Below are 16,582 nucleotides of genomic sequence, written 5' to 3' on the forward strand. Positions count from 1 at the left end.
GTGAGGCAGAAAATGCTTAATCAATATCACTCGTGGCATAAGTTTAAAGCCCTAAACCCCCAAGCTGATTTTAAAAAGGGATACACTCAAGGCCCTAGTCTCTGGAAATGCATGTACAACATTATGAGGTTGAGAATTACTTTCTTTCCTCCAAAATTCTCAATTACTCCACTAGCCTCTTAGACACACCAAGTCTATGAATATGTTGACCCACCAGAGGAGAATTTCCTGAAAGAATGAAGTGGGAATTTATCATTTCTCAGGAAGAACCTCTTAACTCCTAAATGCCTACTTTCTTTTTAAATGTCTTAAAATGTCTTTAAAATGCCTTAAAATAGGGCTGGAGCAATAGCACAGCGGGTAGAGCATTTGCCTTGCACACATTTGCCTTGAACATGATCCGGGTTCGATTCCTCTGCCCTCTCGGAGAGCCTGGCAAGCTTCTGAGAGTATCTCGCCCACACGGCAGAGTCTGGCAAGCTACCTGTGGCATATTTGATATGCCAAAAACAGTAACAACAAATCTCACAATGGAGACGTTACTGGTGCCTGCTCAAGCAAATCGATGAGCAACGGGATGACAGTCACAGTGACAGTCTTAAAACAAAATGTCTTAAATTTTTTTAAATAAATATTTATTCTGCCTCAGTAAGAAAAAGAAAATGTGAGAATTTGAGTGCTGAAGAGAGCTTCAAAATATTATTTTGGAACTGATGAACTCACCCACAAACATAGGAAGTCCAATGAATAGTAGTATATAAGTCAGGACTCTGTTTCCCTATCTTGGCTATTGTAAACTAACTAGGAGTTTAAATATGGGAGAGGGTTGTTTGCTTATTTTGGTCAACCCCAGCTGCATTCAGGATTTATTCTTAGCTCTTAGTGCCCTGGGGTCACATTTGGCAGTGCTCTGGGGACCATTTGCAGAGATAGAAATGGAATCTGAGTAGGTGAAATACAAGGCAAGTGGCTTAAGCCCTGTAATATCTCTCCAGCCCATGAATGTTTCCTTATAATAGTACTTTGGGGCTCTTAGAGTAGATACAAATAAGTGGGATTGCTGGGGCATATGGAAATGCAGAATTCTTAATGTTTTAGATATCTGCATATTACTTTTCATAGAGACTGATGACATTCCTAACAGTAGATGAGGTGTCCACTTTACCCACATCAGCACTAGGAATGTTTTATTCCCCACTCTTTTTAAAAGTATTTTGGGCCACATCCAGTGGTGCTCACAGCTCAGTTCTGGTTTTGTGCTCAGGGATCACTGTAGGAGGGGGGTCAAGGAGCCATTTGAATGATGGAGATAGAAACAGTCTTTCACATGCAAGGCAAGCACCTACTCGCTGTACTATCTCTCCAGCCACATATTTCTATTCCTTTTGATGTGTGTCAATGTCACTGTTGTTAGGTGATATCTCACTGTGATTTCCTTAATGATAAGATGATGAAAAGCACTTTTCCATATACTTATTGGCTGTTGATGTCTTCTTTGAGAAAGTATCTGTTCAGATCTTCTCCCCATTTTTGATATGGTTGTGCTTCTCTTGTTCAGCTTTTTGAGTATTTTATATATCTTGGATATTAGTGCTTCATCAGATTTTCTACCAGTTTGCAGAAAACCAGAGAGATGGAGAGAAACTCAGAATTATCTCTCTCCTATGTGGAATATAAAAAAACATATAAAATAATAACAACTGACTAATGGTAACAGACTGAAAATCAGCCTGCAGAATTGAGTCTGTAAGGGGGTAGACAGGTAGGGGAAGATGGGAAGGAATCATTTGACCAGGGTGGAGAGACACTGACACTCTGGTGGTAGGGATGGTGTTGGAATTTTGCATGCTTGAAACTCTATAGATAGCATTATAAAACACTGTTCCTAAGGAACACTTTGAGGGAAAAAAAGAGAATGGTAATATTTAGGTAACTAGGGACATGCTCCTCTGTATTAACTAAGTGCTTATGAGTAGAAGTGCAACTAGAATGCTGAACCAGGCAGCCAGTTCTGCTATGCTAGTACATTTCAACAGACACCTGACAATAAAGCAGGTGTGCATCTAAGACTTAGGAGGGACAAATGTGGAGCAGGGAATCACTAAACATTCAAAAGATGTCTACAATATTAAACTTCTTGAACTTTAAATCCCTTTAAATACCCATAGGAGCACTCTAATTAATTTGAGATTATTCATTTCTTTGAAACCAGGTTACTAATACCCTCAAATAAAAAGAAAGGTACAATGTAGCTGTAGCACCAAGACACAAATATAAGCCCCAGACCTGTCTTTTCACTGAATGCACTGTGAGGAATAAGTGATGGATGTAAGAGTTAGCAACCAAGTCCAATAAAACGCCCAATCTTCTCTCATAGAGCTATCTGCTAGAAATGTTTCACTGCTAAAAAACAAGTGCTTTTTTTCCCTGCCACCTTCACCCTAAAATAGAATAACCCTATTTCATTGTTCCACTTTTCACTAAATTGTAAAAAACTAAGGCTCGCCAAGGGGCGAGTGCACTCGCAGGCTCTCCGGGCGGCTGTCTCACCGCCCGCGTTCGGTGCCCTGGAACCGCAGTGTGTGGACTGGATCGGGACGGCCGGTGGTCAAGGAAAGGCGAAGGAAGAACGAGGACCAAGCTAGTTGCTGATTAGTTACCGTTTATTCAATCTTCCATCTTTCTCATCTCCCCCACTCCCAGCTCTGCTCCGGCCTCTCTCTGGATCAACTGCCACTTCTTTCTGGCTTCTCTGTCTCCTCCTCCTTCTCTCTCCCACCTTGCCTTCTAGGCTACACCCAGCCAGGTAGCAAAATCAACATAAGATAAAGCCCTTCCTGAGGGCAGGGCATTCCAAAGCCCTTCCTCACTCTTAAAGTTCTTTTCTTTTCCTTAGTCCAGGAATTTATTAACATCTTAATACTAGTTATCTTTGTATGGACATAGCAAGGGATACATTGAGGCTTGCAAGGCAGCTCTCCTGGCAACATCTTGCCACAGGCTCAGACCACAGCACTCAGGCCAGATTAATCACTCCTCACCCTAGCAGGGTCCCAAATCTAGAATCTAGTTATCACTGTTTGGATCATGACAGCATTTGTCCATGATCAAGCTCTTAACTTATAGTTAAGCATTAGGCACTTTGGCCAGGCCCATCTGGATGCCAGGGTAGCACACAACTCACCGCTTGCCCTAGGTCCTTCTCGTCCTACGTCGTTGGGACCCTGCTTTGGGGATGCTAGGAAGTAAGGGCAGCTGAGGCTTAGGTCAAGAGAACAGATGCCCTGGAGGAAAATATCATGTAGAGTCAAATGACTCCCAGGTTACAAAAGCATAACATTTGTTAAATCTTCCTGTGTCCATACAAAAAAGACTTGCTCTGAATAAACTATGCAAAGGACTCAAGGAGAAGAGAAAAACATTATTTACAAGTCAACAGAACACTAAGAAAGAAGCTACAAATAAACAAAGAGGAATAGGAGCACTGTAACGGGAGTAACCCAATAAACCTAAACTACCTGAGGCTATGTTATCCTACACTAAATACCTTAATATATTTCTATCATGCCTTTAGAATGTTAACTTCTTTTGAGTTATACATGGAATCTTTTTGTGTCCTGAAATTTTCTTTTCTTAATTTCTAGTTTTTAGCTACCCTTAAAAAAGAATCTAAGACAAATGATTTGCATGTGGGAGGCCAAGGTTTATTCCCACATTCCCTGAAAATAATAATAATAACCAGCTAAGAAACCCTGCATTATGAAGATATTGAGTAGTGATTAGAGCTTAATAAGAACCAAATATATTTCTTAAACAAAGGTGCAGATTTTATCCTTACCTATGATTTACAGGATAAGGTGGGACAATTTTATATCTCAATTTAAATCCCCTGATAAATAATTTATTGAATGGTTATAAGCAAAGAAACATTCAAAATATATTAATTCTTCATGTGGGCATTTGGGATAACTACTATACATATTTTTTTTAAGTTAGACTTACAGAAGCTATGAGCATTATTTTTTAAATGTAAGCAAATAAAATAAAAAATTATATATGGCAAGAAGAATATTTTAAAGGCTTAAAAATCCACTTAGTTATCCATTAGTGGACATATTCAATTGTAAATATAATCATTTTCCAAAATTAAAGACAATTCAAAAAAGCGTTGACTTGTTTTGACAAAATTTCTCAGGGATAGAGTGAACTCAGAGATCAATAGTTTTTCCATATACAGAAGCACTAAATGTCAAACACTGGAAACATCCCCTATACATTTATGCACATAGCTAATCTAAAGCTTACCTATTTTAAACTTTTAATTAATGTATTCTGAATAATGATAGAAACTCATAAAAGGAAATGCATGTTTGTATCTTTTTCTTAATTATCCTGAATTTTTTTATGCATTTCTGTGTCTAAAGTAAGAATTCCAGATACAAGATATGAGGGATAACAGAAAGAAATTACTCAGACACTCTTACTGGGAGAAAAATGACTAACAGTGTGTATATATGTATATATATATGTATATACATGTATACAAGATGTTTATTAATGAAACACTTGTATACATAATATATGCATATGTATACTATAAAGCATACATGGTGTGTAAACATCAGAACTCCATTATGAGATATACTGATTTCAGGATTAATTTATATTTCTACTCTAATGTTCATTCAAATGAGAATGATATTTTAGTAGCCATGAGAAGATAACAATCATCTTGACTTCATAATATGTTAGCTGGAATATCACCGATACTAGATTCATTTAATCTTATACTTTTACCATAACTGTGATCAATTCTTCTTTTCAAATTTTAATACTTTGTTAAAGGATATTTTGAAACATATACTTAAGTAATAGTGTAAAAACTATAAATCATCAACATTATGGTATATGGTATAGCAGAACTTTTTGACAAAATAGACTATATTCCATAAAGAATCTACTAGCAATACATGTGTAACAGCTATGGTTTATTCTTTTCTTCATCAACTCATCTTATCTCTTCCAGGTTACTAATAATAGCAAATATAAATTACTAGAACTGATAATAATAAAACAATAATATAACTTTCAAGTAAAACTCCCTTATTAACTTTGTATTTGTACTGTACAGGTCATTTAATTTCTAGCCATGTGAAGGGGAACCCAAACTGATTGTCATCATGGTAATTAAAAATATGCTGCTACAACCTTAGATTTGAGTTTTAATGCACAAATATAACCAAAATCAGGAGCTTGGAGAGATAGCACAAGTGGTAAACCTCACGCTTAGTATGTGAGTGACCATAGATCAATCCCTGGCATTATATGTCCCCTGAACCAGCATCTCTGGTATGGAACTCAAAGTCCCTGAGTATATCTAGGTTTGAGCAGCAAACCAAGCAAAGTGGCCCAGTCTCTTTACACCCCGTAAGCATGACTGGAGGGGTGAACTCAATAAAATGAAATAATATCTTAATTGCACTTAATATTACTTTGAGCCCTGTATTAAAACCAAACCTATATTTTTAATTTTTTTTAAAAAAAAAGGTTAACTGAAAAAGAAACAGTGCTCAGGGCAGGAGAATTAATACAGCAGATCTCACATTTGTCTTGCACACCCCCAAACCAGGTTTGATCTTCAGCACTATATAGAGGGTCCGCCAAGCCTCCCAGGAATAATTCCTGAACACAGAGACAGGAGTAAACCCTGAGCACCTCCACGTGTGACCCAAACACCATCAAAAAATATTTTAAGTAAAAAAAAAATATATATCTTCAATTTTTTCTTTTTGTAGCCTATCTTCAATTATTTTTTGTCATAGTTGAAAAATATTGTCTATATTTTTCTAATATGCCAGAAAATACTGATATACCAATAAGAATATATAACCTCTGCAAAATCTTTGTGTGTTATCATAAATTAAATAGTGGCAATTTTAATAAAACTAAACTGGCTAACTCAAATGTGGTATTACCATATAATAAAATGGTATTACCATATTATATAGCACAGCGGTAGGGCGTTTGCCTTACACACAGCTGACCTGGGTTCAATTTCTCCGTCCCTCTTGGAAAGCCCGGCAAGCTACCAAGAGTATCTCGCCCACACAGCAGAGCCTGGCAAGCTACCTGTGGTGTATTCAATATGCCAAAACAGTAACAACAAGTCTCAAGATGGAAACATTACTGGTGCCAGCTCAAGCAAATCGATGAGCAATGGGATGACAGTGATAGTAACCATATTATAAGGCCTCACACCATATGCGATATACACTTTCAATTATCCAAGAAAAAATTATTTACAATTGCTTATATGTGAATTCAGGGCTTTAGTTTTGCTCATTCAGGGTAACTGATAATATGATAGATAAATATGGATGGATTGATGATGGGATGAAAGTACAGATGAGTGAATAAAAGAATTATATATTGATATTAATGTATTTATAAATCCAAAAGAAATTATAGAAGTTCATCCATACAGAATCATATTCATCTAAAGGTTTTTCATAAACAAAGTATTATTTGGAGGCTGGAGAGAGCCCAAAAGGCAGAGCACATGCCTGGCATGCTGAGAGCACTGGGTTTGATCCCTGATAATACATGGCTTCTCAACCACTACTGAGTCTAAGCGCTGCAGAGGAGACCCCACAAGAGTGTTATTGGAACAAATCTCCAAGTGCAGGATTTTATGCAGTTTAGCAGCTATATACAATATATCATCTCATTTAATTCAGATACCACTAACCAAAATCTGAATGAGCTGAATAGGCTTAGAGAGAGACTAATGCTAATTAGTAACTAAATACATCATTTGAAAGTCTGCTTGAATGCAGATTAGAGACTAAGATTCAGTTCATTCTTTTTGTCTGCTTGTTTTCTATTTTGTTTTTGGATTTTGCTAGGCAGGGATGGCGGGAACACACTCAGCAATGCTCAGCGCTTACTCTTTTTTTTTTTTTAAATTAATGAATCACCGTGGGGGTACAGATACAGGTTTACGTATTCTCGTGCTTGTATTTCAGTCATATACAGCTTGAGTATCTATCCCTCCACCAGTGCCTGTCCTTCGCTGATGACCTCATCATCCCTACCACCCATTCCCACCCCATCCCCCTCCCCATCCCGCCTCTTTGGCAGGGCATTCCCCTCTGTTCCCTCTCTCTCAGGGCTTACTCTTGACTCTGCACTCAGAATCACTCCTGATGGTGCTTTGGGAACTATAAAGGAGGCCAGGGATTGAACTTGGGTTGGCTACATATAAGACAGCACTTTACACGATGTACTACCTCTTTGGCACTGGATTCAGTTATTTCTGAGGCTCTAGCATCTGAGTCCTAGACAAAAATGAGAAACCCCTAAGAAAAATGAGATGTCAAAGTTCTACAAAAGTGTGTGTGTTGGTGGGGCGGGGGGAGATGAATTCAAGCAATGCAAAGCCTGTATTATAAAGAACATCCAAACAGCAGTAAGCTAATGAGGGGGGAAAAGTCAGAAAGAAAACAGAATATCAGAAATCATGATAGAACACAAAATATAAATGCTACCATTCAGGGAAATTCCATATGCAGCCTCTCTAAAAGACTAAAAAAACACCCTCTTGTTTATAAACACAAAGTACCGAACACTGTAATTTGCTGTTTGTTTTGTACTGTTTAATATAATTGGTGAGTTAATTATCACAGATCTATATGAACCTAAATTATACCTATCAACTGCTGTATTATCATTATTCCATCCTTGATTTTGATTACTACATTAAAATTTCAGGGAAAAGGGAAATAAAAGGAGATAGATTATTTTCAAACTATATCTCATTGCACAGTGGGGTGAAGAAGCAGATCTGGGAACAGCCTTCTGAGTCAGAGCCTCAATTTGGATCCAATCACTTTACCTGGCAACAGTGCCAGTTTAGAAGGCACTGAACTATGTGGAAAGAATTGGATGTAAATGAAAACAATGTGAAGCATTTGGCTTTGCCTCTGTTGGATCCAGGGCAAAGCACATTACAAGGAGAGCTAATTTGTCAGATGCATCAACTCTTGAACATCATGGGTTGCTCTTGTAGGAAGTACAAGAGTTTGAAATGTGGAGATATGCAAAGCATTAATTGGCAAAATACAGGCACATTATTATGACACTTATAGAAGGGAAATTAAATTAAAAATAATAACTAGTGGTGATAGATGTGTAGTAATATTTGTTCGCTCTTTTAGTTAATGGGCCACATCTGACTTCACTCAGAAATCACTCTTGGCACTGTGCTAGGGATTACTCCTAGCAGTGCTCAGGAGATTATACATTACATAGTGCTGGGGATTGAATCCAGATCAGCTATTTGCAAAGCAAGTACCCTATCCATTGTACTATCTCTCTGAAAGGTGATGTGGTAATCACAAGAGCATAAATATTAGTATGAGTATTAAAAATATATTAAGATAATTATCTGATTATCTTCAAAACATTAAAAAACTTCATTTTATTTTACACTATTTTAAAGATTTTGTTTTAAATTTATAACATACAAAATAGTATACTAAAATTTATATTTAAATAATTCAAATTTAACGAATCTGAAACTGTATAATGCCTCATCATTCATGAATCTTCTAAAAGAGTTGGAAGTAACCATCTTAGTTACTTATGGTTCTAAAACCATAAGTGTCTGGGTTTTTTCTTTCTTTCTTTCTTTCTTTCTTTCTTTCTTTCTTTCTTTCTTTCTTTCTTTCTTTCTTTCTTTCTTTCTTTCTTTCGGCAGTGCCAGGGCTTACTCCTGGCTCTATGGGCTCACTTTTTGTGGTGTGATAGAGGACACATATGGGGGACTATATGTGGTGTTGGGTCAAAACTTGAACTATCTCTCTGACCCAATAATCTGTTTTTGAAAGCACTGGGCTTTAACAAGTTTCTTAGTCATACAGTTCCCATAAAACTTAGTCACCCTGACATAAAGGATTTTAGCTTCTTCCAGACTACAATGAATAGCTCTCACTCAACTCATTCATTCATTCATTCATTCATTCATTCATTCATTCATTCATTCATTCAAAACATACATAGTGCTGACTATATTTAAGGAACCTTGAAAGACAATATAAAGTTTGATAAATGCGGTTGGTTATGAATATTTACGCACTAAATGATGATAGTCTACGATAAAATAAACCATAATCTGCACAAATAAAGAATAAAAAAAATTTATAAGCATCATACAAATAGAACTAGGAAAGTACCTTGATAATTCAAAGAGTAAGAATAGAGAGTAAGTAAACAACTGAGTGAAAAAGATAATGTCAAATGGAGAGAAAAGAAATTCTCTCCCTGGAGCTGGAGCGATAACACAGCGGGTAGGGCATTTGCCTTGCATGTGGCTGACCCGGGTTTGATTCCCAGCATCTCATATGGTCCCCTGACCAGAGCCTTGCAGATAAGTATTTCATATATTTCCAGAAACTAGAACTAGTCTCAGAAAAATTGTTTAATAAATCATTATTGAAGTAATTAGTGAATTAGTATTTATATTTCATTTTGTAGATAGATGTGAATTTATTTTTTTTAATGTTACATATTGCCAACCATTTATTTTTTGTCATAAAACTCAACTAAAACTACTGTATTGCAGAGAACAAATACACTGACATGTGATAATACCATTTAAATACACATAAATACATATATTTGTTGTTGTTTGTTTTTTGACTTTGCTCAGGGCTTACTGATTCTTTGCTGGTGAATCGCTCCTGGCAGCACTCAGGGGATCATGCAGTGTTGGGATCGAACCCTGGCCTCCCACTGCAAAGCATGTGTGCCAGCCTTTTGGACTATCTCCCTTAATCTTAACTAAAAGGACAAATGAATTGACTTTTATAATTGCTCCCATTACTTATATGAGATGGTTTCTACTGAGATCACAAATTTGACAAATACACGGGAAGTTGCTAAATAACTGTTTTTTTTACTCTAAGAATGATTGGTGCAAGAACTATGAACTTTCAACTCATTTTTAAACATTTATTTCACTTTGTGTTTTGAAAAAAAGAGGAAGTAGAATTATTATCTTCCTGAAAATAATATTTTTCACATTATTCTTGCTAAAGCCACCAGAGAAATTACAAAATCATTCTGACTTCCTGTACTATTATTCTATTTTGTGATAGCTGGTTAGAAATAGCTACTTTAGATGGCACTTTGGTTCTTAAATCAAAACATAAAATTAAACATTGACAAGACCTGGATTATATACTTATAAAAAATTTTAAGTACTTTTAAAGATTATTATTAAATTTAAAGGTACAGGAAATAAATGTGGATTCTTAACTGAGTACTTATTGAAAATGTTTTTAAAATAAATTATTGGTGAAATCTAGATAATTAAAATTAAAACTCTGTTGTACAAATATAAATTTACCACAGAAATGCTGAAGCATTCCAAGAGATAGATCACACTTTAAATAAGTCAGTTTCAGAGTGAAATATGTTATCTCTGTTGAGGAGTCTATAAAATTAAATATCGAATAACTTCTCAGCAATATTGACTGTTACCAATAAATCTTGAAAATAACATTTCAAACAGGAAAGATGGATAGTTCATTTTGATTCCACAAAGGATAAATGATATAATTAGTACAAACAGTCAATAAAAGTACAGTGTATGAATACAGTATACTCATACTATATTATTTTCATAAATATTATTTATTTCATATTACTATATACATTTATATAGTAAATTTACTGATTTATATACATTATGTATAGTTCATTGAGTAAGTTACTCAGAGAACAATATTTATAAATACATACTGTGCTATATTCAACTGATACATATGCTTTGTGTGTGTATGGAAAAATTCTTAGAAACTTGAAGCAAAATAGAATGTAACAAAATTAACTGATCTAATTTATTTAAATTAGAGTAACATTCCAACAGTATATTTCTGGTCATAAAAAAATCACCAAAATTCTAACTAAAGATCTCAACCATTTCTAATATAAAACAATAACTTAAATTCATTCATTCATTTGTTCATTTTTCCAGATCACTTATTCCATTTCATAGTTGTAGGTGGTTCAACTTTAACTAACAATTAAGAATTTTAAAGTTGGAAGCACTCCTAGACAGAAAGTTATTCTATTATAGGGCACACTCACACCCCCCCCCCACACACACAATCATGTTGAAATAATTTAATCATAGCAATTAACCTGACATTCCTATCTTGAGATGTGCAAAGAGAACAGAGTACCTGGAAAAACACACACTGATATATGGAGAATAAGCAAACTCTACACAGATAGTGAAACTACCCAAAAATTATTTTTTCAATATAACCTTTTACTAAGGGTATAAGAATTACATTGAACAAAGCAATGCCATTCAATAACATTCACACACACACACACACACACATTCACACACAATCTTCCATTTTATCTCATTCATTGCCTTCATTTATTCATTTTTATTATTTGTCTTTCTCCTTCACTAATCTATGACTGTCAAAAAGCATGATTTATGTCTTATTTTGTTATGGTTTGTGTTGCATACTTGGTTGTGTTTAAGGTTTAAACACAAGAAGTTTACATACATACAAAAGCAAGTCACCTGGTTCTGTGTTCAGGGATCACTCCTGATGGGCTCAGGGGACCAAAAGTGGTACTGGGGATCAAAGCAAGGTCAGCTCCATGCAAGGCAAGTCCCTTGTCTACTAAGTTACCTCTCTGACCACACATCATGAATTCTAGATAAATATTTTTTTCTTTTCCAAGGACCCAATGTTCAAAGAGTACTAGAAAACTCTAAGCTACAGTGTATCATAGGAATTAATAATGCTTCACTGTATCATTGTATCACTGTCATCCCATTCATCCTTTGTTCATGCAGGCACCAGTAACGTCTCCATTCATCCCAGCCCTTAGATTTTAGCAGCCTCTCTTTACTCTTTCTTTCAAACGGTGCAGTACTAGGGGCTCTTTCAGGGTCAGGGGAATGAGATCTGTTATTGTTACTGTATTCGGCATATCGAATACGCCACAGGGAGCTTGCCAGGATCTGCCGTGCAGGTGAGAGATACTCTCGGTAGTTTGCCGGGCTCTCTGAGAGGGAAATAATAATGCTTATCTTCTGAAAATAAGATAAAAATAGTGAGAATTTGTATTTAAAGTTATCAAAGAGACAGTCTATTTTTCACTTTTCTGGGCTTCAAGGGCACTATGGTTTATATAAAATGGTAGTAAAGTATGGTCATTAAGAGGTCAGGCAACCACTTTTGCAAAATCACTGCAGTCACCTGAGTGATTTTAGTTGATTTACTTAAACTAATGTACTTCTAGTTTTTTCAAATGTAAACAGGCACAGGGCTGGAGCGATAGCACAGCAGTTGGGCATTCGCCTTTCATGAGGCCGACCAAGTTCGATTCCTCCGCCCCTCTCAGAGAGCCCGGCAAGCTACCGATAGTATTGATCCCACGCAGCAGAGCCTGGCAAGCTACCCGTGCGTATTGGATATGCCAAAAACAGTAACAATAAGTCTCTCAATGAGAGATGTTACTGGTGCCTACTTGAACAAATCGATGAGCAACGGATGACAGTGGAAAAACAACACCAGACACACTCATATTTATTTTGCATCAGACTTAGGATCTTCAATAAGACGACCTAAGCCCAGCACATAAATGGGACCTAAACCACAGCAAATTCTCTATGAGTGAGAGTGACGGTAACAAAGAGTAGGTTTGAGATATGTCCTGTCAGGCATCAACCAAGAGACAGAAAACTCACCCACAGCTGCTCAGGGACCAAGCTGAGAAACCATGACATCAATCTTAAAGAAAATAAGCAAGATCAAAAGTAACATCAACGGCTGGAGCAATAGCACAGTGGGTAGGGCGTTTGCCTTGCACAAGGCCGACCAGGGTTTGATTCCCAGCATCCCATATGGTCCCCTGAGCACGGCCAGGGGTAATTCCCGAGTGCAAAGCCAGGAGTAGCCCCTGTGCATCACCAGGTGTGACCCAAAAAGCAAAAAAAGAAAAAGAAAGGACCATCTTAACAAACTTTGACACTCTTTAAGAGAACCAAGTGACAATTTAATATTGTTTACATTAGTTCTTTTTAGGTAATACATTTTTTCCAACCAACCTTAAAACCAGAATAGTAATTAGGGAGGAAGTAATTAACATGGTAATCAAGTCAGAGGAAATATCTTTTCCATCACATTTCTTAATATTACTAAAATAATACCAAAAAAGCTTTCTATTTTGACTATAAGTCAAACTACCAGCTTATAGACAAAACTCATGTTTGATGGGATTAAAACAAATGTTGTCAAACAAGCACCAAAACAGACATTCATCAGATTTCACATGCTCAAACAAAACCAAAGGCTAGTCTTTAAAATAAGCTTATTTAAATGAATAGAACATAAAAGCATCAATAAACATGCAAGAAGGCCATTAACTGAATTTTTAAGTTAAATCATCTTTAATGAGAAGTTTACATACATACATCAATGAGTAATTATACATATTAAATGCTATGTTTAAGGAATCTAATTTCCTGAATAAAGCTTATATTACATTTTTTTCTTCTTTTTAATAAGGATTACATATAGCAGTGCTGGAGGGTTGAGAGGGTAGTGTGGTTATTTTGTACAGGAATCAAAACTCTATATGCTAGACATGTGGTTTACCGATTGTCATCTCTCTGATTCAATAAAGTAAATATTGCTTCAGTTTATTTTGTGGAAGGAACTCCAGAGAAAAGGAGGATCCCAGGGACCATTTCTGGCGTATGTGATTGGTTGTGTGGTCTGACATTTCTGTGCTCAAGGACCAATGATAACATGTTGCTTGGACCCATTGGTGCTGAGGAATGCCGGGTATTCATGTGGCAGTATTGGGAAGATAGGCATGTAGTAGCCAATAGCAGGCATCAAACCGAGGACTTGATGCAATTAGCCCTAGGAGATATCTTCCTGATTCCTGTAAAGTATACTTTAAATACCATTTCTTTCCAAAAAGGCGTAAAATTTCATATGTGACAAAAAAAGAAAAAAATTATCCACTACTTTCTGCATGTTGACATTTGCAGAAGTGAACTTACAGTTTCTAGTTTCATTTGCAACTCTACTGATTTTAAGAGACCAATCATACAATCAATAAGATAAACAAGGTAAGGATATTTTGAGCCAAGCTAGTGGTAAAGAGCAGATATGTGAAAGATACATTTCTGTGTTTTTGTTTATTTCTAAGACAATTTGTAACAATTGTATATACCTTCTCCCCAAAACCATTCCCTGCTTTTTTTTTAAGGTCAATAAAGTGATTGCCAATAGCAGGGAATTTGTAAGAGAGACAGTAAAGAGACAAAGTAGCTGACTTAATTTGGACCTGTATTGCTAACCATAATGCACAAAGGAATAGAGAGAAAGGAAGAAGAAAGGTGTCTGCCATTGAGGCCAGGCGGGGTGGTTGGGGGTGGAAGGGGAGTGATAGGAGGGAAATTGGAAACATTGGTGGTGGGAAATGTATACTGGTGGAAGGGTGGGTGTTAGAAAATTTTATGACTGAAACCCAATCATGAATAACTTTGTAATGGTCTACACCTCATAGTGATTGAATAAAATAAAATAATAAAATGAAAAATAAAAAAAGAGAAGGCGCTGCTCCAGATACGGAGACGAGGGGATTTACCTTGAAGTATGTGAGCTTCAGCTAGGGTGTTTTCTTGTTGATTTAATGCCAGTGGATGAACTTGCTGTACACACATACACACGCACACACACACACACACACAATTTGCAAATACATGGGGATCTTCTAATAAAAAATGGAAGCTAACTTCTTAGCCAATATTGTTCAAATTACAACTTACAGTTTACATAGCAGCAGCCTCTAGGTAACAAATTAAGCACAAAATTCTATGTAAAGTTAAATGTATTTAATAACATCTCTATTTTTGCTTTCTCTTATCACTCAAATCTATTCATATTGTAAAACTACTTTATATAATAATATACTGTACTTATCTAATATATTTAATCTGTAACAAGAGGGAATTTACTTATTTTTAATAAGCACCTTTGGAGCATTTTATTTTTGTCTTATGATCTTTCAATCACTTTGACCATTATGAGAAATATACTATCTTTTGTTTTACACATCAGTAACTGCATACCTTCCAGCATAGTTACTCAGCATTTTAATTTGATAGATTTTATTATATTTTTGTCTTCAAGGTTTAAGTCTTATACGTTTAGTACACAAAGATGTTCATAATAAAAATTAAAAATATCAAAAGAGGTGACTACTCTGATTTAAAAGAAAACAAGGAAAGAGTTTCTTGGTAAAAAGCAAAAAAAAAGAATTATAGGGATAGGAGAAGAGATAAAGAAAATAAAATACATGGAGAAAAGTGTGAAGAAAGCATTAAATTAATAAAAGAATAAAACCTAGACTTTATATTTTGCTTAGCTTTGGTCTCCAATCTTAGCTGAGATCAGTAAGGTATTTAGTTTGATGTACTCAAGCAGAAATATATTTCATCTAATCACCAACAGAGAATGACACATTAAGCAAGTGTAAAACTTACCCCTAACACAGAGTCATGAAATATATCATACTTTAAGAGCAATAAATATGCATGTATATTACACAAATAAATGAAGGGGAGGGAGTAAAGCAAGATTGATTTTATCTTGCCTTTTTTTTTTTGAGTGGGGGAAGAAAGCAAGATAGATTTTACTTATTTAGAGTGACGTGAAGGGAGAGAAAGAGAGATGTCATGTTCAAGACAGAACACGAGCTTCTCCAGAGTTGAAATAAGCAAGCAAACAGGGACAGAAATCAAGATGCGTGTTCAAGCAAGAACACAGGTTTAAAAAGCAAGGAGTGACAGTTTTATCCATGACAATTAAAAGTCATGAATTAGCAATGAGTATATTAAACATAAAGCAGGATGAAGATTCCTCAAATACGTACACTTTCTAGAACACATTTTCATTTTATTACAGAAAGAACATTAATTTATGAACATTGATATATGATTGAGATGATTACTCAATAAATGATTGAGATGATTACTGGGCTGGAGCGATAGCACAGCGGTTGGGTGTTTGCCTTTCACGCAGCCAACCCGAATTCGATTCCTCCGCCCCACTCAGAGAGCCTGGCAAGCTACAAAGAGTATTGAGCCCGCACGGCAGAGCCTGGCAAGCTACCCGTGCAAATTGGATATGCCAAAAACAGTAACAATAAGTCTCTCAATGAGAGACGTTACTGGTGCCCGCTTGAACAAATCGATGAGCAACGGGATGACAGTGATATATGATTAAGTTTCAGAATTTTCTGAACTGTAACATGGGTGTTTCCCTTCTGCTCAGAATAGTCATACTTGCTTTTTTAAATTCCTTATATCTTTAGAACTTGCTATTTTCTCATAAAACCATAATTTACTTGGGTATCCTTTTCACATCCTTATCTCTATTCTATTTATTGTACCTCTAAGCCTCAAACTTTACATACATGACCAAACTACAGATAATGTCGCAGACTGCTACTGGTAAAATACTTATTAAGAAGT

The 16,582-nt window shown here is 35.9% G+C and overlaps 2 protein-coding genes across 3 annotated transcripts in view; one reads left to right on the forward strand and one right to left on the reverse strand.

Moving 5' to 3' along the window:
• CTNNA3 (catenin alpha 3) overlaps positions 1-16,582 on the reverse strand; it is a 1,605,010-nt gene that overhangs the window by 1,127,195 nt on the left and 461,233 nt on the right. The window lies entirely within an intron of this gene.
• The window catches only part of LRRTM3 (leucine rich repeat transmembrane neuronal 3), a 207,209-nt gene that overhangs the window by 174,137 nt on the left and 16,490 nt on the right, over positions 1-16,582 (forward strand). The window lies entirely within an intron of this gene.

Source organism: Sorex araneus, chromosome 5 (genome assembly GCF_027595985.1).
Source record: "Sorex araneus isolate mSorAra2 chromosome 5, mSorAra2.pri, whole genome shotgun sequence".
In the NCBI taxonomy this organism is placed as follows: domain Eukaryota; kingdom Metazoa; phylum Chordata; class Mammalia; order Eulipotyphla; family Soricidae; genus Sorex; species Sorex araneus.